The following is a 23,074-nucleotide window of genomic DNA, read 5'->3' as shown; positions in this document are numbered from 1 at the left end:
GTTGACCGGCAAGAAACCACCAGAGAAATGAGCTTAAATAGCGACACCCACTACTGATGGAACCAGGTGAAACAGGAAAGAGGATGACAAGTCCAATTCCACAAGCGGCCACCGGGGGAGCCCAGAATCCAAATTCACAACAGCTATGGTCAGGAGGATAATTCCTGGGTTGTTGCCTCCGATGTCCATGCTGCCGATTTAGTTTGTGCCTTTCATTTGGCTCGTCCTGATCGGCCTGGGGGCCCTGGTGAGGGTTCGGTGACCCCTCCTCAAGGGGGGGTACTGTTGTGAATTCCGTTCTCGGACTCCCTCCTGTGGTCATGAATGGTACTTCGGTGAGTTCTGTCCTTGGACTCCCTCTGGTGGCTTTGAGTGGTACTGCTGATCCTTGAGGTTGGCTTTTCCAGCTGTTCTCGTTTATTGCTAGGCTGGCTTCTCTATTTAACTCAACTCAGATCGTTACTTCATGCCAGCTGTCAATGTTTCAGTACTGGTTCAGATCTCTCTTGGATCCTTCTGATGACCTGTCTACTCCAGCAGAAGCTAAGTCCCTGCTAGTTCATTTGTTGTTCTTTGCTTACTGAATATATTTCTTAGTTCTTGCTAAGTTCTGTCCAGCTTGCTATCATGACATTGCCTTGCTAGCTGGAAGCTCTGGGGGTGCAGAGTGGCACCTCCACGCCGTGAGTCGGTGTGGAGGTCTTTTGCACACTCTGCGTGGTTTTTGTAGTTTTTTGTGCTGACCGCATAGTTCCCTTTCCTATCCTCTGACTATTTAGTGAAGACTGGCCTCCTTTGCTGAAACCTGTTTCATTCCTGTGTTTGTGACTTTCCTCTTAATTCACAGTCAATATTTGTGGGGGGCTGCCTTTTCCTTTGGGGAATTTCTCTGAGGCAAGGTAAGGCTTATTTTCCTATCTTTAGGGGTAGTTAGCTCTTAGGCTGTGAAGAGGCGTCTAGGGAGAGTTAGGTACACTCCACGGCTATTTCTAGTGTGTGTAGTAGGATTAGGGTTTGCGGTCAGCAGAGTTCCCACGTCCCCAGAGCTTGTCCCGATTTCCAGTTTAACCATCAGGTCATTCCGGGTGCTCCTAACCACCAGGTCCATAACACTCGATCTTGGTCTCATCAGACCAGAGAACCTTGAACCAGGCAGTCTCAGAGTCCTCCAAGTGATCATGAGCAAACTGTAGACGAGCCTTGACATGACGCTTTGAAAGTAAAGGTACTTTACGGGCTCGTCTGGAACGGAGACCATTGCGGTGGAGTACGTTACTTATGGTATTGACTGAAACCAATGTCTCCACTGCCATGAGATCTTCCCAGAGCTCCTTCCTTGTTGTCCTTGGGTTAGCCTTGACTCTTCGGACAAGCCTGGCCTCGGCACGGGAGGAAACTTTCAAAGGCTGTCCAGGCCGTGGAAGGCTAACAGTAGTTCCATAAGCCTTCCACTTCCGGATGATGCTCCCAACAGTGGAGACAGGTAGGCCCAACTCCTTGGAAAGGGTTTTGTACCCCTTGCCAGCCTTGTGACCCTCCACGATCTTGTCTCTGATGGCCTTGGAATGCTCCTTAGTCTTTCCTGTTATGATCCTTAGTGGCTGAGGATCACCGAACTGACTAGCTAAGTTACTGAACATAGAACGAGCTCTAGGGAGGTGGTAACTGGACTGACCGCAATCCTGATCCTAACCAAAAACACTAAAGGTAGCTGGTGAACGTGCCTGAATTCCTAGACGTCTCGACGCAGCCTGAGAAACTAGCTACCCCTAGAGAGAAAGAAAGTAAGACCTCACTTGCCTCAGAGAAATAACCCCAAAGATATAGAAAGCCCCCAACAAATAATAACGGTGAGGTAAGGGGAAAATACAAACGTAGAAATGAAACAGATTCAGCAAATGAGGCCCGCTAATACTAGATAGCAGAAGACAGATAGGAAACTGTGCGGTCAGTAGAAAACCCTATACAAAATATCCACGCTGAGAATTCAAGAACCCCCACACCAACTAACGGTGTGAGGGGAGAAACTCAGCCCCTTAGAGCTACCAGCAAGCGAGGAAATCACATATTAGCAAGCTGGACAAGGACAGATAATAAACCAAGAAACATATTGAACACTGATGATCAAAAAATGAACAAACAGAAACTTAGCTTCTCTTGGAGAGACTGATAACGAAGGTAGTCAGGAGAGATCAAAATAGCACTGAATACATTGACAGCAGGCAACAACTGAAAGTCCAGGTGAGCTAAATAGGAAACCAACCAGCAGATAACGAGACAGCTGATCCCAGCCACAGACCTGCAGAATGACAAAAAGAGCCACCAGAGGGAGCCCAAAGATAGCACTCACACAGTACCACTTGTGAACACAAGAGGGAGCCCAAAAACAGAGTTCACAACAGTACCCCCCCCCCTTGAGGAGGGGTCACCGAACCCTCATCAAAACCCCCAGGGCGATCAGGATGAGCAACATGGAAGGCATGAACCAAATCGGCCGCATGAACGTCAGAGGCGACAACCCAGGAATTATCCTCCTGACCATAGCCCTTCCACTTAACCAAATACTGAAGCCTCCGTCTAGAAATACGAGAATCCAAGATCTTCTAAACCACGTACTCCAATTCGCCCTCAACCAGCACCGGAGCAGGGGGCTCAACAGAAGGAACCACAGGCACCACATAACTCCGCAACAAAGACCTATGGAACACATTATGAATGGCAAACGACGCTGGGAGGTCCAAACGAAATGACACAGGGTTAAGGATTTCCAAAATCTTATAAGGACCGATGAAGCGAGGCTTGAACTTAGGAGAGGAGACCTTCATAGGAACATACCGAGAAGACAGCCATACCAAATCCCCAACACGAAGTCGGGGACCCACACCGCGACGGCGGTTGGCAAAGCGCTGAGCCTTCTCCTGTGACAACTTCAAATTGTCCACCACATGGTTCCAAATCTGCTGCAACCTATCCACCACAGAATCCACCCCAGGACAGTCAGACGGCTCCACCTGACCCGAGGAAAAACGAGGATGAAAGCCAGAATTACAAAAAAAAGGCGAAACCAAAGTAGCAGAACTAGCCCGATTATTAAGGGCAAACTCGGCCAATGGTAAAAAAGTAACCCAATCATCCTGATCAGCAGAAACAAAACATCTTAAATAAGTTTCCAAGGTCTGATTAGTTCGCTCGGTTTGGCCATTCGTCTGAGGATGGAAGGCAGACGAAAAAGACAAATCAATGCCCATCTTAGCACAAAAGATCCGCCAAAATCTGGACACAAACTGGGATCCTCTGTCAGACACAATATTTTCAGGGATGCCGTGCAAGCGAACCACATTCTGAAAAAATAGAGGAACCAAATCGGAGGAGGAAGGCAACATAGGCAAGGGCACCAAATGGACCATTTTAGAAAAACGATCACACACCACCCAGATGACAGACATTCTCTGAGAGACTGGAAGATCCTAAATAAAATCCATGGAAATGTGCGTCCAAGGCCTCTTCGGGACAGGCAAAGGCAAAAGCAAACTGCTGGCACGAGAACAGCAAGGCTTAGCCCGAGCACAAATCCCACAGGACTGCACAAAGGAACGCACATCCCGCGACAAGGAAGGCCACCAGAAGGATCTAGCCACCAAATCTCTGGTACCAAAAATCCCAGGATGACCTGCCAACACCGAAGAATGAACCTCGGAAATAACTCTGCTGGTCCATCTATCTGGGACAAACAGTCTCTCTGGTGGGCAACGGTCAGGTCTATCCGCCTGAAATTCCTGCAGCACTCGTCGCAAATCTGGGGAAATGGCAGACAAAATCACTCCCTCTCTGAGGATACCAGCCGGCTCTGAAACTCCCGGAGAGTCAGGCATAAAACTCCTAGAAAGAGCATCAGCCTTCACGTTCTTCGAACCAGGCAGGTACGAAACCACTAAATCGAAAAGGGAGAAAAACAACGACCAACGAGCCTGTCTAGGATTCAGCCGCTTGGCAGACTCGAGATAAATCAGATTTTTGTGATCAGTCAAGACCACCACACGATGCTTAGCTCCCTCGAGCCAATGTCGCCACTCCTCAAATGCCCACTTCATAGCCAACAACTCCCGATTACCAACATCATAATTCCGCTCGGCAGGCGAAAACTTTCTTGAAAAGAAAGCACAAGGCTTCATCACAGAGCAATCAGAGCTTCTCTGCGACAAAACAGCCCCTGCTCCAATCTCAGAAGCATAAACCTCGACCTGAAAAGGAAGAGAGATATCAGACTGACATAAAACTGGAGCTGAAGAAAACCGGCGCTTCAGCTCCTGAAAGGCTTCCACGGCCGCAGGAGACCAATTAGTCAAATCAGAACCCTTCTTGGTCAAATCCGTCAAGGGTTTAACCACGCCAGAAAAATTAGCAATGAAGCGACGGCAAAAATTAGCAAAACCCAAGAACTTCTGAAGACTCTTAACAGATGTAGGCCGAGTCCAGTCATGAATAGCCTGGACCTTGACTGGGTCCATCTCAATAGTAGAAGGAGAAAAAATAAAACCCAAAAAGGAAACCTTCTGTACTCCGAAGAGACATTTTGAGCCCTTCACAAATAAGGCATTAGCACGCAGGACCTGAAATACCATCCTGACCTGCTTCACATGGGACTCCCAATCCTCAGAAAAGACCAAAATGTCATCCAGATACACAATCATAAATTTATCCAGATATTCTCGGAAGATGTCATGCATGAAGGACTGAAACACAGAAGGAGCATTAGAGAGTCCAAAAGGCATCACCAAGTACTCAAAATGGCCTTCGGGCGTATTAAATGCTGTTTTCCATTCATCCCCCTGCTTAATACGCACAAGGTTATACGCACCACGAAGATCTATCTTGGTGAACCAACTGGACCCCTTAATCCGAGCAAACAGATCAGACAATAATGGCAAAGGATACTGAAATTTGACCGTGATTTTATTTAGAAGACGATAATCTATACAAGGTCTCAGAGAACCATCCTTCTTGGCCACAAAAAAGAATCCTGCACCAAGAGGAGATGATGACGGCCGAATATGTCCCTTCTCCAAAGACTCCTTTATATAACTCCGCATAGCGACATGTTCTGGTACAGACAAATTAAAAAGTCGTCCCTTAGGGAACTTACTACCAGGAATCAAATTTATAGCACAATCACAATCCCTATGAGGAGGTAGGGCACCGGATCTGGGCTCATCAAATACATCCTGGTAGTCCGACAAAAACTCAGGGACCTCAGAAGGAGTGGAAGAAGCAATTGACACCAAAGGAGCATCGCCATGAATCCCCTGGCAACCCCAACTTGACACAGACATAGCTTTCCAATGCAGAACTGGATTATGGGCCTGCAGCCATGGCAGACCCAAAACGACAACATCATGCAAACTATGCAGCACAAGAAAGCGAATCACCTCCTGATGTACAGGAGTCATGCACATGGTCACTTGAGTCCAATACTGAGGCTTATTCTCAGCCAATGGTGTAGCATCAATTCCCCTCAGTGGAATAGGGAATTTTAAAGGCTCCAGGACCAAACCACAGCGCCTGGCAAACGACAAATCCATCAGATTCAGGGCAGCACCTGAATCCACAAAAGCCATAACCGAGTAGGATGACAAAGAACAAATTAAAGTAACAGACAAAATGAATTTAGGCTGTATAGTACCAACGGTGACAGGTTTAGCGATTTTTTTTAAGCGCTTAGAGCATGCTGAGATAACATGAGTAGAATCACCACAGTAAAAGCACAACCCATTTTGACGTCTATGACTTTGCCGCTCAATCCTGGTCAGAATTCTGTCACATTGCATAGACTCAGGTCTCTGTTCAGAAAACACCGCCAGATGGTGCGCAGATTTGCGCTCCCGCAAACGCCGATCAATCTGAATGGCCAAAGCCATTGAGTCATTCAGACTAACAGGCGTGGGGAACCCCACCATAACATTCTTAATGGCTTCAGAAAGACCTTCTCTGAAATTTGCAGCCAGGGCACACTCATTCCATTGAGTAAGCACCGACCATTTCCTAAATTTTTGACAATACACCTCTGCTTCATCCTGTCCCTGACAGAGGGCCAGCAAAGCCTTTTCTGCCTGGTTCTCAAGATTAGGTTCCTCATAAAGCAGTCCAAGCGCCAGAAAAAAACGCATCCACATTCAGCAATGCAGGATCTCCTGGCGCCAGGGAGAAAGCCCAATCTTGAGGGTCGCCACGTAACAAGGAGATAACAATTTTAACTTGCTGAGCGGAATCACCAGAGGAACGAGGTCTCAAGGAAATAAATAATTTACAATTATTCTTAAAATTCAGAAACCTAGATCTATCTCCAGAAAACAACTCAGGAATAGGTATTGTGATAGAAATATATATATCATGTAGATCTCACTTGCATGTATACTCCTCTATAATCAAATATATACTTATATGCTCACAGCTAATATATATATTATAATCAATGGTTTAAAATGGCTGACACGAACTGAACTGATATAAGCCTGATATAACCCAGACAGATCATATGGGGTTTTCCACCCCTAAAAGCAGAAGAGAGTCAGATGTTTGGTGACTGCTGGTCAGGTGTCTCCACTTTGTCCTAGACAGAGAACTCGAGTTCAGTTGCTTGATCAGCAGTCATATGAGCATTAATCACAATATTCCATATATGTTTAGATAACCAATGACAGAGGAGCTAGACAATATGATAATTAACTAACCACCCCTGACAACCCCTAACCACTCCTTTCTATGTGAAAATATAAAACTATGTATGTACAATAAAGTATCAGTATTGATGGAATGTTGTTCTGTCACAGTTGTGTACAGTCCATTCTTGATGAGCGCTCAAAATACTCAGTCTAATTGGGAGCGGCCACAGCACACACAGGGATATATTTATCCAACCCTAATATTTCCATAACAAATGGCGCCCAACGGCTCGGATGAAACGCACGGGATCCTTCTAACCGGAGATACGGAAGCTGTAGCGTGGCCTGGCACAGGGGCAGGAGACTGCGCAGCTCCATAAGTAAGGTAAGAAAATGTTATCATCTTACCTGAAAGTCCCCTGTGCCCAGTCCTTGTCTATGCCTCTTGCCGGTGAGATGTGGTCACAAATTCCCAGGTAGTGTAAAAAATCCGTAGCCACGAATCCACCCTGGGAGGTGTCTGCTGTGGACCGTGTATGTGTTTGTGTAAAATCCGAGAGAAGAAGGAAAAAGTGACTTTTGTTTGTGGTTGCTGAGAAACAGACCGCAGGAGGTCAAATCGCTGAGTAAGCTATCACAGATTCCCGTGCAAGAGGAAAGGAACAGGTAGTTCCGGAGCAGGTGGCTCCAGAATCCAGGCTCGGATGGTGATAGATTACAGGGGCTGCCACAGATTCCCGTAGTGCCGGCGATCCAGTCAGGACGTCCGGACCGGGGTGGTAGATTTCCCGCTTGTTGTGCTTCTCAAGCACTCAGGTGGCCCGGGCGCAGGTGCGTCCAGTGCGATTGGCAGTAGTCTGTTCCCAGCGCAGCCTGCATGTGTCACAGAATTTAAAAGGGCATCTCTCGGATTGTCTATCTGTCTGTTTGTGTCATGTACTATTGCCGCTTTAAGAAGCAGAAATAGTTCTCTTGTCCGAACTTCCTCTTTCTCCGTGCTGTTTAGCAGAGAGATATGCATTGTAAATCAAACTGTCACATTTATTTTCCGGACTGTTTTCAGCTGCAGTGCTGGGTATGTGTAGTTTTTTTTGTGAAGAAGTGAAATTTAAGTTGTATCTATCATTTTTGATGTGACATAAGTGTTTTCAGAAACGTGATTTTAGTGACATTTGATATTATTGCAATGGCATACGTGATATCTAAGAGGAAGTGTGTCTCTGACTGACAGCCGTTTTCATTTTTAATTTTTTTAACTCTCTTAGGGGGTCTTTTTTCTTTTTGCGGCATTTTAAAGTTTTTTAATTAAGTTTTCCTCAATCTTCAATCTCTTTACCTTTTTATTTTTTATTTATTTTTATTTTTTTGAAAAAAGTTTTTTTTTTCTTTACTATTGTATCAAAGTTTTGAGTTTTTGGTTGTGAACTAAGTTTTTGACGGTTTTTCTTATCGTTTTGGGTTTTTCTTAGAGTTTTATATACTCATTTTTAGAAGTTTTTTTTAGTACTGTTTTTTTTTTCATTTTTATGTGTTTTTCATTTTCATTTTTTGCTTTTGCCATGGGGAACAAAGTGGCCGAGCAACAGGAAAGTCTTTTTACTTCCTGATGAGAAAACAGCCCCTAGATAGTGGCAGAATACGAAGGTGTTAAGTATGTGAAGATTTTTGGAAGGTATAAAGTACGTGAAATTCATTAGAATGGCAGATTTCAAGCTGCGGAGTGGCATGACGTAGAAAGGAAAATAAGGGAAGTTACAGTAGCTGATGTTAGATTGCTGAATACTAATACATGGTATGAAGTGGCAGCAGAGCTTACATCGTTTAGGTGGAACAGAAAGTTATGTGAGCAAATCAGGAAGTGATTTTTGTGGATATGAGACAGGAGAATCTGCGCAGTCTGCTTTTAGCAGAATCCATGGTGTAGGTAGTTATTTTTGCACAGTATGTGGTGCGCCCCATCTCTCCCTACAGGGAGAAGGCATAATTGCTCCTCTCTATTATTCTTGTTGTTCTCCTCTATCCTCTTTCTTTTTTTTTTTTTTTCTCTCTGTCAGTCTTTTTCTCTCCGCATTCTCTCTCTCTCTCTCTCTCTCTCTCTCTCTCTCTCTCTCTCCCTTCCTACTATTCCTTTGTCTCACTCCTCAACCCCTCTCTCTTCTTCTTCCTCTTTTTTTCCTCCGTGTTGCCGGCTGGGCCAACGCCCAATTCAAACAATATGGTGCTTACAGCACAAGGTGTCCCTGGCACAGTCCAGCCATTGCCAGTTGTGATATCGGGGAAAGAAGGTGAAAGCCCCCCCTACAGTGGGCAGCCCCAGACATATCAGGCAGCAGTCAGCTCAGCCCTGGGTGCAGAGGGGGGAGGAATGATATCAGAACGAGCTCACTGACAGATCCTCCGTTACCTCATTTCACAGTCAACAATATTGTAACCCTTAAGGTTTTACATGAACTTTGATATCACCATGTATTGATAATGTACAGCTTCAGCACCGGTCAGAGCTGCCTACATCCACATTCACACCAACATGAAACTATAAGCCTAATCCATCATAGCTTCAGCAAGGGGGGAGACATCCTCACATAAAAAAGCAACTTCTAAGTTCAAAATCAGTCAGTGTACGACCCCAGTACAAGCTATCACAACTATTCCTCTGATGAAGAGGGAACATCATACATGCTGTCTAGTACTAGAAAAGAAACCCACAGGCACCAAGAATGCAAGGGCAGATAGAGGCACCGCCATTACACTATGTGCACTGCACTTCAAGTCAGGTGACAATTTTCCAGACCCAGGGATGCATCCCATGCCATTTTACCGAAGAAAGTAGCAGAAGCAGCAAACATATGCAGCCACCTGGAATGATCTCTGGGCCATGAATGAAAATAGAAGCAGGTGATGCACTCTGGCCAATCATGAAGGAACAATTCAAACTTCCAGCAGAATCAGATGTACATGCTTGGGAGTCAGGGCCACAGCTAATATAACAGCTCAGAGAGTGGGCCAAAGGCAGATTGGCAGGACAAGCCATGACATGAGCCAAGATAAGACAGAGTCTGTAAAGAAGTTTCATGGCAGAGTAATGCAAGTATTCCAAGACTTGGGCTTCACCATTCATGACCAGATACACAGGCCTTTGGGCATGGACTGAGACAGCCAATCAGGAAACCACTGATAGTGGCTAGGCCTAGGAACAGGTCAATAGCAGTGGACTGACCCAGAAAAAATGTTTTATGTGCGCCTAGGAGACTGTCTATTGCCGATTGTCACCAAAACTGCCGCCATTATAGCACCACAAAGAGCGCGAAGAAGGAAACGGGTGCCGTGCTGCTGAGAACATTGGAAGGGGAGCCAGAGGTGAAGACGCTGCAAAGTGCCGACCAACACACCAGAAGAACCGCTGCAGACTCCAGAGAGGAGACACCGACCTCAATAAGGTTAGCAAAGGGGAGAAGCTATGTCGGAGCAGGAGGAAGAAGTGATGGCAGATGCAGCCACAGCCCCTGTAACGCCCCAAGACCTTGGGTTGGATGCAGCCGCCGGTCTCATGGCACCCCGGGCCTCGCCACGAATGCACCTGCAGGCCCCGTCTTACCACCGCAGCTTCAATCAGCAGGCCGGACCCCGCTGCCGCTACAGTACCCATCATGCCGTTGTCCACAGTAGCCAAAGGGATTGAGTCCCAACCAGGGGTGCAGAAGACAGCCCCTCTCATGGTGACCACTGACCTGAAAGCGCAACCACCCTACAAAGACAGAAAAAGTGTCAAGTGTTACATCTGTGGCAAGTTTGGCCATTTCCAGAACCAGTGCAAAGCACTCACGCCCCCGAAGAGACTGGACCCATGCAATCCAAGAGTTGGTCCAGAGAAACAGGTCAAGGAGGAAGTGCAGAAAGCAGTGAAGTACCCCGTCCATAGGACAGAGGCAAGCAAGCCAGGTCTGCAAGACACTACGCTCCTGACATGTAAAACTTCATCTGCAAGACCAGTACCTCAAATTACCCTTAAAATGGATGGCGTTGTCAGATCCAAAGTGGTGCAGCCAGAAGTGTGATGACACCTGTGGAACTCGCTGATCCCACCTGCCTATCAGAATTCTCTGTGTCTCGCATGGGCATTGATGGTCAAGTCAGACCTTCTCAGCTTACAAAGCCACTGAGCGTGTGCACTCAGCCAGGACACTCTATCCTGTCCCAGTTTGTGGTGTCAAGGAACTTCCACTCAACCTGCTGGGAGCGAACCTACTGCAGAAGCTGAAGGCAACCACAGTGTTCCACGAAGATGGGACAGTGACACTTTCTTCATCCCTGACCCAAGAAGAGTCATGCTGGCGGCCCTACAAGAACATTAAGCAACCAATGAGGCCTACCCAAGGAGGTACTGGATGTAGTACCAGAAAGTCTATGGTCTAAGGGACCCCAGCACGTGAGAAAAACCTCAAGTTGCCCCAGTACGGGTGTCACTCAAGCCATGTACCCCGTACCCTCGTAAGGCCCAGGCCAGGCCTAGAGTCAAGCTGCCTCTGACCAACTGAAGGTCCACCTGGAAATAGGAATCATTGTTCCTCGCAAATCGCCTTGCAATACCCCGCTTTTCCCCGTCAAGAAAAAGACTGTAAAAGGAGAGCCAGCCAAGTTCAGAATGGTATATAACCTGAGAGCTGAGAATGACGCCACAGTGTTTGAAACTGCAATTATGCCGAATCCGCACACTCTGCTCTCGAATGTGCCTGCCACAGCAAAAGTGTTCACAGTGACCGACCTGGCTAAGGTTTTCTTCAGTGTTCCCCCTCATCCGGAAGACCAGTTCCTGTTTGCCTTAATGCACCAGGGGGGACACCACACATGGACAGTGATGCCACAGTGGGCCCAGAACAGCCCTTCACAGTTCACCAAAGCAATGTCCACAGTTCTCACCAACTGAGTCACAGAACAAGCAGAAGTAACCCTGCTACAATACATGGACAATCTACTCCTTTGTGCAGTTGACTCTGACACGTGTAAAGCCCATTCCTTGTATCTCCTACTCTGCCTGGCGGAGCAGCACTGCAAGATCTCAAAGAACAAAGTCCAGTGGTGTCTGAAGCAAGTTACGTTCCAGAGACACTGTATTGCTCACCAGGCGAAACACCTGACAGATGACCGGAAGACCACAGTGGAGAAGATGGTCCCTCCGACAACTCCAAAGGTGCTACAGGCCTTCCTTGGTCTAGTTTCATATTGCAGAGCCTGGATCCCTGATGCTTCCGTCCTAATGCAGCCTCTGTGTGAATAAAACAGCGTGACCCCGTTCCTCCAGACAGATGTGGCCTTCAGTTCGTTCAAGAAGTTAAAAGGCTCTGTAGTCTCAGCGCCAGCACTAGGCCTATCTGACTACAAGAAGCCATTCCGTCTCTACTTGATGAGAAGAGAAGGCCTTGCTACTGGAGTCCTGACACAGCTTCAGGGGGGAAAGCAGAGACTTTCGGACTACTTTTCAGCTTGCCTGGATCCAGTTGCAAGGGAAGCCTCTTCCTCCCGCATGAAGGCAGCAGTTGCAGCACACGCCCTCCTGGACAGGACTACTGACATCAGTGGAAAAACCATTGGAAATCCTGGCTCTGCATGACATCTCAGCAATCCTCAACCAAACCCAGCCAAAACATCTCTCCACCGCCAGGCATCTTCGCCTCCAGTGCTCTCTACTCCTGCCCGACAATGTCACCATCTCCAGATGCACAGTCCTCAATCCGCCCACTCTACTCCCACTCCCAAGGGGGGATACAGATACGGATCCTCAGATAAAAAGTCTGATCAAAATCTGCATGATACCTTCTGCAGGGATCTGAATTTGCTCCGGACGGATGACCATGATTGCTTCAGCATCATGCAACAGGAAACAGCAGGACTACCCAAGGTGGCAGAAGAGCCACTGACCAACCCAGAGTTGATCCTCTATGTGGATGGCTCCAGATTTGCAGATGATGAAGGAAGATTCCACACGGGAGGTGCAGCGACCAGCAATCAAGAGATCCTGTGGTCCAGAAGTCTGCCGCCCAGTCTGTCAGCCCAGGAAGCAGAACTGATAGCGCTGATGAAGGCCTACCAGATGGCAGAAGACAAGACTGAGAAAATGTTTACCGATTCAAGGTACTTGCATGGCATAGCACACGACTTCGGACCCATCTGGGCTGCAAGGGACTTCATAACAGCCAGCGGAACAACCGTGAAGCATCAATGGAGCCTATCATGATCTCCATGGCCAGAGAACTAGCATAAGCCTCTATAGGAACAAGCTCTTGGAAGATGTAACTATACTGACCATGAACTAAACCTACCGCATCATCTAGAAGTAGCCAGGTAGCATGTCCTACTTTTTATCCCTATATGCCCAGCGCCGGCCGGAGAACTAAATAATGCTAGCAGAGGGAAATATAAGACCTGACTCACCTCTAGAGAAATGCCCAAAAAGGAGACAGAGGCCCCCCACATATATTGGCGGTGATATGAGATGAAACAACAAACGCAGCAGGAAAATAGTTTTAGCAAATTTGAGGTCCGCTTTCTAGATAGCAGAAGACAGAAAGCATACTTTCATGGTCAGTAGAAAACCCTAACAAAACACATCCAGAAATTACTTTAGGACTCTGGCATTAACTCATAATACCAGAGTGGCAATTCCTGATCAACAAGAGCTTTCCAGACACAGAAACGAAACTGCAGCTGTGAACTGGAACCAAAATACAAAAACAAAACATGGACGAATGTCCAACTTATCTAGTAGATGTCTGGGAGCAGGAACAAGCACAGAGAGGCTTCTGATAACATTGTTGACCGGCAAGCATCTAACAGAGAAGCCAGGTTATATAGCGACACCCAGATCTAATCAGAACAGGTGAACAGGGAAGATGATGTCACAAGTTCAATTCCACCAGTAGCCACCGGGGGAGCCCAGAATCCAAATTCACAACAGTACCCCCCCCTCAAGGAGGGGGCACCGAACCCTCACCAGAACCACCAGGGCGATCAGGATGGGCCCTATGAAAGGCACGAACCAGATCAGAGGCATGAACATCAGATGCAGTGACCCAAGAATTATCCTCCTGGCCATATCCCTTCCATTTGACCAGATACTGGAGTCTCCGTCTGGAAACACGGGAGTCTAGGATTTTTTCCACAACGTACTCCAACTCACCCTCAACCAACACCGGAGCAGGAGGCTCAACGGAAGGCACAACCGGTGCCTCATACCTGCGCAATAACGACCGATGAAAAACGTTATGAATAGAAAAGGATGCAGGGAGGTCCAAACGGAAGGAAACAGGGTTAAGAATCTCCAATATTTTATACGGACCGATGAACCGAGGCTTAAACTTAGGAGATGAGACCCTCATAGGGACAAAACGAGAAGACAACCACACCAAATCTCCAACACAAAGCCGAGGACCAACACGACGGTGACGGTTGGCAAAAAGCTGAGTCTTCTCCTGGGACAACTTTAAATTGTCCATCACCTGCCCCCAGATATGATGCAATCTCTCCACCACCGCATCCACTCCAGGACAATCCGAGGATTCCATCTGACCGGAGGAAAATCGAGGATGGAACCCCGAATTACAGAAAAACGGGGAAACCAAGGTGGCAGAGCTGGCCCGATTATTGAGGGCGAACTCCGCCAATGGCAAAAAAGCAACCCAATCATCCTGGTCAGCAGACACAAAACACCTCAGATATGTCTCCAGGGTCTGATTAGTCCGCTCGGTCTGGCCATTAGTCTGAGGGTGAAAAGCAGACGAAAAAGACAAATCTATGCCCATCCTAGCACAAAATGCCCGCCAAAATCTAGACACAAATTGGGTTCCTCTGTCAGAAACGATATTCTCAGGAATACCATGCAAACGAACAACATTTTGAAAAAACAGGGGCACCAACTCGGAAGAAGAAGGCAATTTGGGCAGGGGAACCAAATGAACCATCTTAGAAAAACGGTCACACACCACCCAGATGACAGACATCTTCTGAGAAACAGGCAGATCTGAAATAAAATCCATCGAGATGTGTGTCCAAGGCCTCTTAGGAATAGGCAAGGGCAACAATAATCCACTAGCCCGAGAACAACAAGGCTTGGCCCGAGCACAAACGTCACAAGACTGCACAAAGCCTCGCACATCTCGTGACAGGGAAGGCCACCAGAAGGATCTTGCCACCAAATCCCTGGTACCAAAAATTCCAGGATGACCTGCCAACGCAGAAGAATGCACCTCAGAGATGACTTTACTGGTCCAATCATCAGGAACAAACAGCCTATCAGGCGGACAACGATCCGGTCTATCCGCCTGAAACTCCTGCAAGGCCCGCCGCAGGTCTGGAGAAACGGCTGACAAGATAACTCCCTCCTTAAGAATACCTGTGGGGTCAGAGTTGCCAGGTGAATCAGGCTCAAAACTCCTAGAAAGGGCATCCGCCTTAACATTCTTAGAACCTGGTAGGTACGATACCACAAAATTAAACCGAGAAAAAAATAATGACCAGCGCGCCTGTCTAGGATTCAGGCGCCTGGCGGTCTCAAGATAAATCAAATTTTTGTGGTCAGTCAATACCACCACCTGATGTCTGGCCCCCTCGAGCCAATGGCGCCACTCCTCAAACGCCCACTTCATGGCCAAAAGCTCCCGATTCCCAACATCATAATTCCGCTCAGCGGGCGAAAATTTACGGGAAAAGAAGGCACAAGGCCTCATCACGGCGCAGTCAGAACTTTTCTGCGACAACACTGCCCCAGCTCCGATCTCAGAAGCGTCGACCTCAACCTGAAAAGGAAGAGTCACATCAGGCTGACGCAACACAGGGGCAGAAGAAAAACAGCGCTTAAGCTCCTGAAAGGCCTCCACAGCATCAGGGGACCAATTAGCAACATCAGCACCCTGTCTAGTCAAATCGGTCAATGGCTTAACGACATCCGAAAAACCAGAAATAAATCGACGATAAAAGTTGGCAAAGCCCAAAAATTTCTGAAGACTTTTAAGAGAAGAGGGCTGCGTCCAATCACAAATAGCTTGAACCTTGACAGGATCCATCTCAATGGAAGAGGGAGAAAAAATATATCCCAAAAAGGAAATTCTCTGAACCCCAAAAACGCACTTAGAACCCTTGACACACAGAGAATTAGACCGCAAAACCTGAAAAACCCTCTTAACTTGCCGGACATGAGAGTCCCAGTCATCCGAAAAAATCAGAATATCATCCAGATACACTATCATAAATTTATCCAAAAAATCGCGGAAAATATCATGCATAAAGGACTGGAAGACTGAAGGGGCATTAGAAAGACCAAAAGGCATCACCAAATACTCAAAGTGGCCCTCGGGCGTATTAAATGCGGTTTTCCACTCATCCCCCTGCCTGATCCGCACCAAATTATACGCCCCACGGAGATCAATCTTAGAGAACCACTTGGCCCCCTTTATGCGAGCAAACAAATCAGTCAGCAACGGCAATGGGTATTGATATTTAACCGTGATTTTATTCAAAAGCCGATAATCAATACATGGTCTCAAAGAGCCGTCTTTTTTTGACACAAAGAAAAAACCGGCTCCTAAGGGAGATGACGATGGACGAATATGTCCCTTTTCCAAGGACTCCTTTATATATTCTCGCATAGCAGTATGTTCAGGCACAGACAGATTAAATAAACGACCCTTTGGGTATTTACTACCCGGAATTAAATCTATAGCACAATCGCACTCACGGTGCGGAGGTAGTGAACCAAGCTTGGGTTCTTCAAAGACGTCACGATAGTCAGACAGGAACTCAGGGATTTCAGAGGGGATAGATGATGAAATGGACACCAAAGGTACGTCCCCATGAGTCCCCTTACATCCCCAGCTCAACACAGACATAGCTCTCCAGTCAAGGACTGGGTTGTGAGACTGCAGCCATGGCAATCCCAGCACCAAATCCTCATGTAGATTATACAGCACTAGAAAACGAATAGTCTCCTGGTGATCCGGATTAATACACATAGTCACTTGTGTCCAGTATTGTGGTTTATTATTAGCCAATGGGGTGGAGTCAATCCCCTTCAGAGGAATAAGAGTTTCCAAAGGCTCTAAATCATACCCACAACGATTGGCAAAGGACCAATCCATAAGACTCAAAGCGGCGCCAGAGTCGATATAGGCGTCAGTAGTAATAGATGACAAAGAGCAAATCAGGGTCACAGACAAAATAAATTTAGACTGTAAAGTGCCAATGGAAACAGATTTATCAAGCTTTTTAGTACGTTTAGAGCATGCTGATATAACATGAGTAGAATCCCCACAATAGAAACACAACCCATTTTTCCGTCTAAAATTCTGCCGCTCGCTTCTGGACAGAATTCTATCACACTGCATGCTTTCTGGCGTCTTCTCAGTGGACACCGCCAGATGGTGCACTGGTTTGCGCTCCCGCAGACGCCTATCGATCTGAATGGCCATTGTCATGGACTCATTCAGACCCGCAGGCACAGGGAACCCCACCATAACATCCTTAATGGCATCAGAGAGACCCTCTCTGAAAGTAGCCGCCAAGGCACACTCATTCCACTGAGTAAGCACAGACCATTTACGGAATCTTTGGCAGTAAATTTCAGCTTCATCTTGCCCCTGCGATAGGGACATCAAAGTTTTTTCTGCCTGAAGTTCCAAATGAGGTTCCTCATACAGCAAGCCCAAGGCCAAAAAAAACGCATCCACATTGCGCAACGCAGGATCCCCTGGTGCCAATGCAAAAGCCCAGTCTTGAGGGTCGCCGCGGAGCAAGGAAATCACAATCCCAACCTGCTGTGCAGGGTCTCCAGCAGAACGAGATTTCAGGGACAAAAATAGCTTACAATTATTTCTAAAATTCTGAAAGCTAGATCTATTCCCTGAGAAGAATTCCGGCAAAGGAATTCTCGGCTCAGATACCGGAGCATGAATAATAAAATCTTGCAAATTTTGTACTTTCGTGGTGAGATTATTCAAACCTGCAGTTACACTCTGAAGATCCATTATTAACAGGTGAACACAAAGCCATTCAAAGATTATAAGGAGAGAGAAAAAAAAGAAAGACTGCAGCATAGACAGACTGGCAAGTGATCCAATTAAGAGCACAGAAAAAAAAAAAAAAAACTCTCAGCAGACTTCTTATTTCTCTCCTTTCTCAGCCAAGGATTTTAACCCTTTAGTGGGCCGGTCAAACTATCATGATCTCCATGGCCAGAGAACTAGCATAAGCCTCTATAGGAACAAGCTCTTGGAAGATGTAACTATACTGACCATGAACTAAACCTACCGCATCATCTAGAAGTAGCCAGGTAGCATGTCCTACTTTTTATCCCTATATGCCCAGCGCCGGCCGGAGAACTAAATAATGCTAGCAGAGGGAAATATAAGACCTGACTCACCTCTAGAGAAATGCCCAAAAAGGAGACAGAGGCCCCCCACATATATTGGCGGTGATATGAGATGAAACAACAAACGCAGCAGGAAAATAGTTTTAGCAAATTTGAGGTCCGCTTTCTAGATAGCAGAAGACAGAAAGCATACTTTCATGGTCAGTAGAAAACCCTAACAAAACACATCCAGAAATTACTTTAGGACTCTGGCATTAACTCATAATACCAGAGTGGCAATTCCTGATCAACAAGAGCTTTCCAGACACAGAAACGAAACTGCAGCTGTGAACTGGAACCAAAATACAAAAACAAAACATGGACGAATGTCCAACTTATCTAGTAGATGTCTGGGAGCAGGAACAAGCACAGAGAGGCTTCTGATAACATTGTTGACCGGCAAGCATCTAACAGAGAAGCCAGGTTATATAGCGACACCCAGATCTAATCAGAACAGGTGAACAGGGAAGATGATGTCACAAGTTCAATTCCACCAGTAGCCACCGGGGGAGCCCAGAATCCAAATTCACAACAGGAGCCATTAAGGACCTGCTGAACACACTTCAACTTCCAAAAGTGGTGACAATGCTAAAAGTCAAGGCGCATGGAAAACTGAACACAGTAGGGGCACGAGGCAACAACATGGCGGATATGACAGCCAAAGAAACAGTCAAGGGAAGACAATATGGACAAGTGGAAGAGGTCGTAGAGCCGGACGGCTACTACAGGACGGCTGAAGACAGGAAACCTGACAAGATGACATCCTGGGATCTGCTCAAAAAAGTTGCAAGAGCAAGCCCCAAAGGACAAGAAGGAATGCTGGGTGCAGAAGTGAGCAACACATGAAGAAGGAAGGGTATACTAAATGGACTACAAACCCTGTTTACCCCGAAGCATGTACCCTATGGTGGTCCAGTGGGCACATGGGCCCACACACAGATTAAAGACACAGATGAATGATCCGATTGGTGCTTACTGGTTCGCTCCAGAAATCTCCACCCTAACAGCCAAGTTCATAAACAGCTGTCTGACCTGTGGCAAATGCAACCCTGGAAGAATGAAGAAAGTTCCCACACATCAACTTGCCAGACCACTGTACCCCCTTCCAGAGGATCCAGATAGACCACATCCAGATGCCGCCAAGTGGAGGATTCGAATATGCCCTTGTGGTCGCGGACGTGTTCTCAGGATGGCCAGAAGCTTTCCCAGTGAGGAACCAGTCAGCAAAGACTACTGCAAAGAAGCTACTCTCAGAGACGAGATATGCAGCTATGGGGTCCCAGAAGTGATAGAGAGTGACCAGGGACCCACATTCACAGCAAACCTCACATGAGAGATCTAGTCAGCAGTAGGGTCAGACTTAGGCCTACACACTCCCAATCACACTACTCAGTGTTCAGGCACACTCCCAGGGGCCCAGGAAAGCTGTTACCATATGAAATTTTGTTTGTGTCTAGTCCCAGGTTAGGGGTATCCTTTCCCTCAGCAGCTGATTATGTAATATGATACTTTGTCTGCTTTTGTAATTGAAATCACCAAGAAACTTGCTAACATCCATTCTCGAGTTTTTTTCTTCATTGCCAGATCCAGATTCAGTGTCCGGTATGCACTCCTAGAAGCCAGGAGACTGGGTGTTGGTGAAAAAGCTTGAAAGGAGAACACCACTCGATCCCAGATTTGATGGTCCTGCTCAAGTGCTGCTGATGACACCAAACTCTGTGAAACTGGAGGGAAGACTCGCTTGGATCCACTCATCGCATGGCAAGAAAGCTCCCCTACCAGAAGATGACATCCAAGCCAGAATGATGTCGTGGATGCCCTGCCTGACCGAAGAGATGACCTACCTGATAAAGACTGCACATCGCTCACTACACATGCTATTGACTAAGAGACTGATTGCAACGAACCCCCGTTAGGGACAGATCTCCTGACCGCCCATTTGCGAAAAGTCTGTATGGAGTGGGGCACGGGCGTTAGGCTTGTGTCAGTTCGCCAACAGCACAAAAGAGTTGCAGCGCTTTGGGACAGGAGGCTAGGATTAGGGCAAGTGATATCTAAGGGGGGCTTGTGATAGAAATATATATATCATGTAGATCTCACTTGCATGTATACTCCTCTATAATCAAATATATACTTATATGCTCACAGCTAATATATATATTATAATCAATGGTTTAAAATGGCTGACACGAACTGAACTGATATAAGCCTGATATAACCCAGACAGATCATATGGGGTTTTCCACCCCTAAAAGCAGAAGAGAGTCAGATGTTTGGTGACTGCTGGTCAGGTGTCTCCACTTTGTCCTAGACAGAGAACTCGAGTTCAGTTGCTTGATCAGCAGTCATATGAGCATTAATCACAATATTCCATATATGTTTAGATAACCAATGACAGAGGAGCTAGACAATATGATAATTAACTAACCACCCCTGACAACCCCTAACCACTCCTTTCTATGTGAAAATATAAAACTATGTATGTACAATAAAGTATCAGTATTGATGGAATGTTGTTCTGTCACAGTTGTGTACAGTCCATTCTTGATGAGCGCTCAAAATACTCAGTCTAATTGGGAGCGGCCACAGCACACACAGGGATATATTTATCCAACCCTAATATTTCCATAACAGTATTTTTGGCTCTGACATAGGACTGTGAACAACAAAATCCTGAATGCTTTGCACCCTTGCAGCAAGATGATCCACAATAGAAGTCAGACTCTGAATATCCATGTCTGCAGCTGAACTCAAAGCCACCCAGAGATTAAGGGGATGAGAGAAGCTGGACAGACTGCAGCAAAGGGAGAAAAGAAAAAAAATTGCACTCAGGACTTCTCTTATCCCACTTCTGCGATGCATTAATCACTTTTTGGCCTGCTGTACTGTTATGATCCTTAGTGGCTGAGGATCACCGAACTGACTAGCTAAGTTAATGAACATAGAACGAGCTCTAGGGAGGTGGTAAATGGACTGACCGCAATCCTGATCCTAACCAAGAACACTAAAGGTAGCCGGTGAACGTGCCTGAATTCCTAGACGTCTCGACGCAGCCTGAGAAACTAGCTACCCCTAGAGAGAAAGAAAGTAAGACCTCACTTGCCTCAGAGAAATAACCCCAAAGATATAGAAAGCCCCCAACAAATAATAACGGTGAGGTAAGGGGAAAATACAAACGTAGAAATGAAACAGATTCAGCAAATGAGGCCCGCTAATACTAGATAGCAGAAGACAGATAGGAAACTGTGCGGTCAGTAGAAAACCCTATACAAAATATCCACGCTGAGAATTCAAGAACCCCCACACCAACTAACGGTGTGAGGGGAGAAACTCAGCCCCCTAGAGCTACCAGCAAGCGAGGAAATCACATATTAGCAAGCTGGACAAGGACAGATAATAAACCAAGAAACATATTGAACACTGATGATCAAAAAATGAACAAACAGAAACTTAGCTTCTCTTGGAGAGACTGATAACGAAGGTAGTCAGGAGAGATCAAAATAGCACTGAATACATTGACAGCAGGCAACAACTGAAAGTCCAGGTGAGTTAAATAGGAAACCAACCAGCAGATAACGAGACAGCTGATCCCAGCCACAGACCTGCAGAATGACAAAAAGAGCCACCAGAGGGAGCCCAAAGATAGCACTCACACAGTACCACTTGTGACCACAAGAGGGAGCCCAAAAACAGAGTTCACAACACTTTCCCATGTTGACCATGTATGAGTGCTGTTCACAAGTTTGGGGAGGGTCTTAAATAGTCAGAAAAGGCTGGAAAAAGAGATAATTAATCCAAACATGTGAAGCTCATTGTTCTTTGTGCCTGTGGTTGCAGCTTCTCTATCCTCGGCATGGGGTAGACCTCACATGTAGTCAGTACATTTAATTTCCTGTAGTCTACACAGAACCGGGTAGTACGGTGCTTTTTTGGGACAAGAACCAGAGGCGAGGCCCAGGCACTCTGGGATTTTTGTATCACCTTGAGTTTCAGCATCTCCTCTACCTGTTCCCTCTTGTGTGCCTTCACCTCTGCTGACTGGGGGATTAGTATCAGTGTCCACATGGTGAACTGCTAAGTGTGTCCTCCCAGGCTCCCCTGTGAAGACTTCGGTGAACTCGCTGAGCGCCCCCATCAGCTCAGACTTCTGACTGTGGGATAGCTCAGGGTTAAACTCTGCTGACTCCAGGGACTCCCTGTACTGAGTCCCGGCCCCCACATCCAGTAACAGATCATCCTCCCCCTCTTCAGGCAGGCTACAGACACATAAGACACAGGCCTCCTTGGCATGATGTGCCTTCAACATATTTACATGAAACACTTTCTGACGCTTTGCATGCTCATCTAATGTCACCACATAATTAACATAATTCAGCCGCTTATGTACAGTATATGGTCCCTCCCATGCGGCCTGCAATTTATTCTGTAACATAGGGACCAACACCCAAACCTTCTGCCCTTCCTCTTGGCCCTCAGTCTGGCATTACGGTCGTACCAGACCTTCTGGTTGATTTGGGCCTGGGACACGTTCTCATGGGCCAGGTTGCTCAGTTTTTGCATTCTCTCTCTGAGCCGCAGTACATATTCGACCACTGAGACTCCAGTAGTTCTGGGGTCATCCTCCCAACAGTCCTTAATCAAATCAAGTGGCCCCCTGACCCTCCTCCCATAAATCAGTTCAAGGGGGAGAATCCAGTAGACGCCTGGGGTACCTCTCTGTAGGCAAACAACAGATGGGGAGGTACCGCTCCCAGTCTCTCCCTTCAGTCTCCACCAGCATTGTGAGCATTTGCTTTAATGTTCCATTAAAACGCTCGCAGAGTCCGTTGGTTTGGCGATGATAGGCGCTGGCCACAAAATACTGTACTTGTATTTTTTCACAGAGGCTTTCCGTCAGATCAGACATGAACTGGGTTCCCTGATCGGTCAACATTTCCCTGGGGAGACTCATACGAGAGAACACAGTCAGGAAAGCATCCGCCACTTTGTCTGCTCAGATGGAGGACAGTGCCACAGCTTC

The sequence above is a fragment of the Ranitomeya variabilis genome, chromosome 1, assembly GCF_051348905.1.
Source record: "Ranitomeya variabilis isolate aRanVar5 chromosome 1, aRanVar5.hap1, whole genome shotgun sequence".
NCBI classification, from domain to species: Eukaryota; Metazoa; Chordata; class Amphibia; order Anura; family Dendrobatidae; genus Ranitomeya; species Ranitomeya variabilis.
This window is presented reverse-complemented; position numbering follows the sequence as displayed.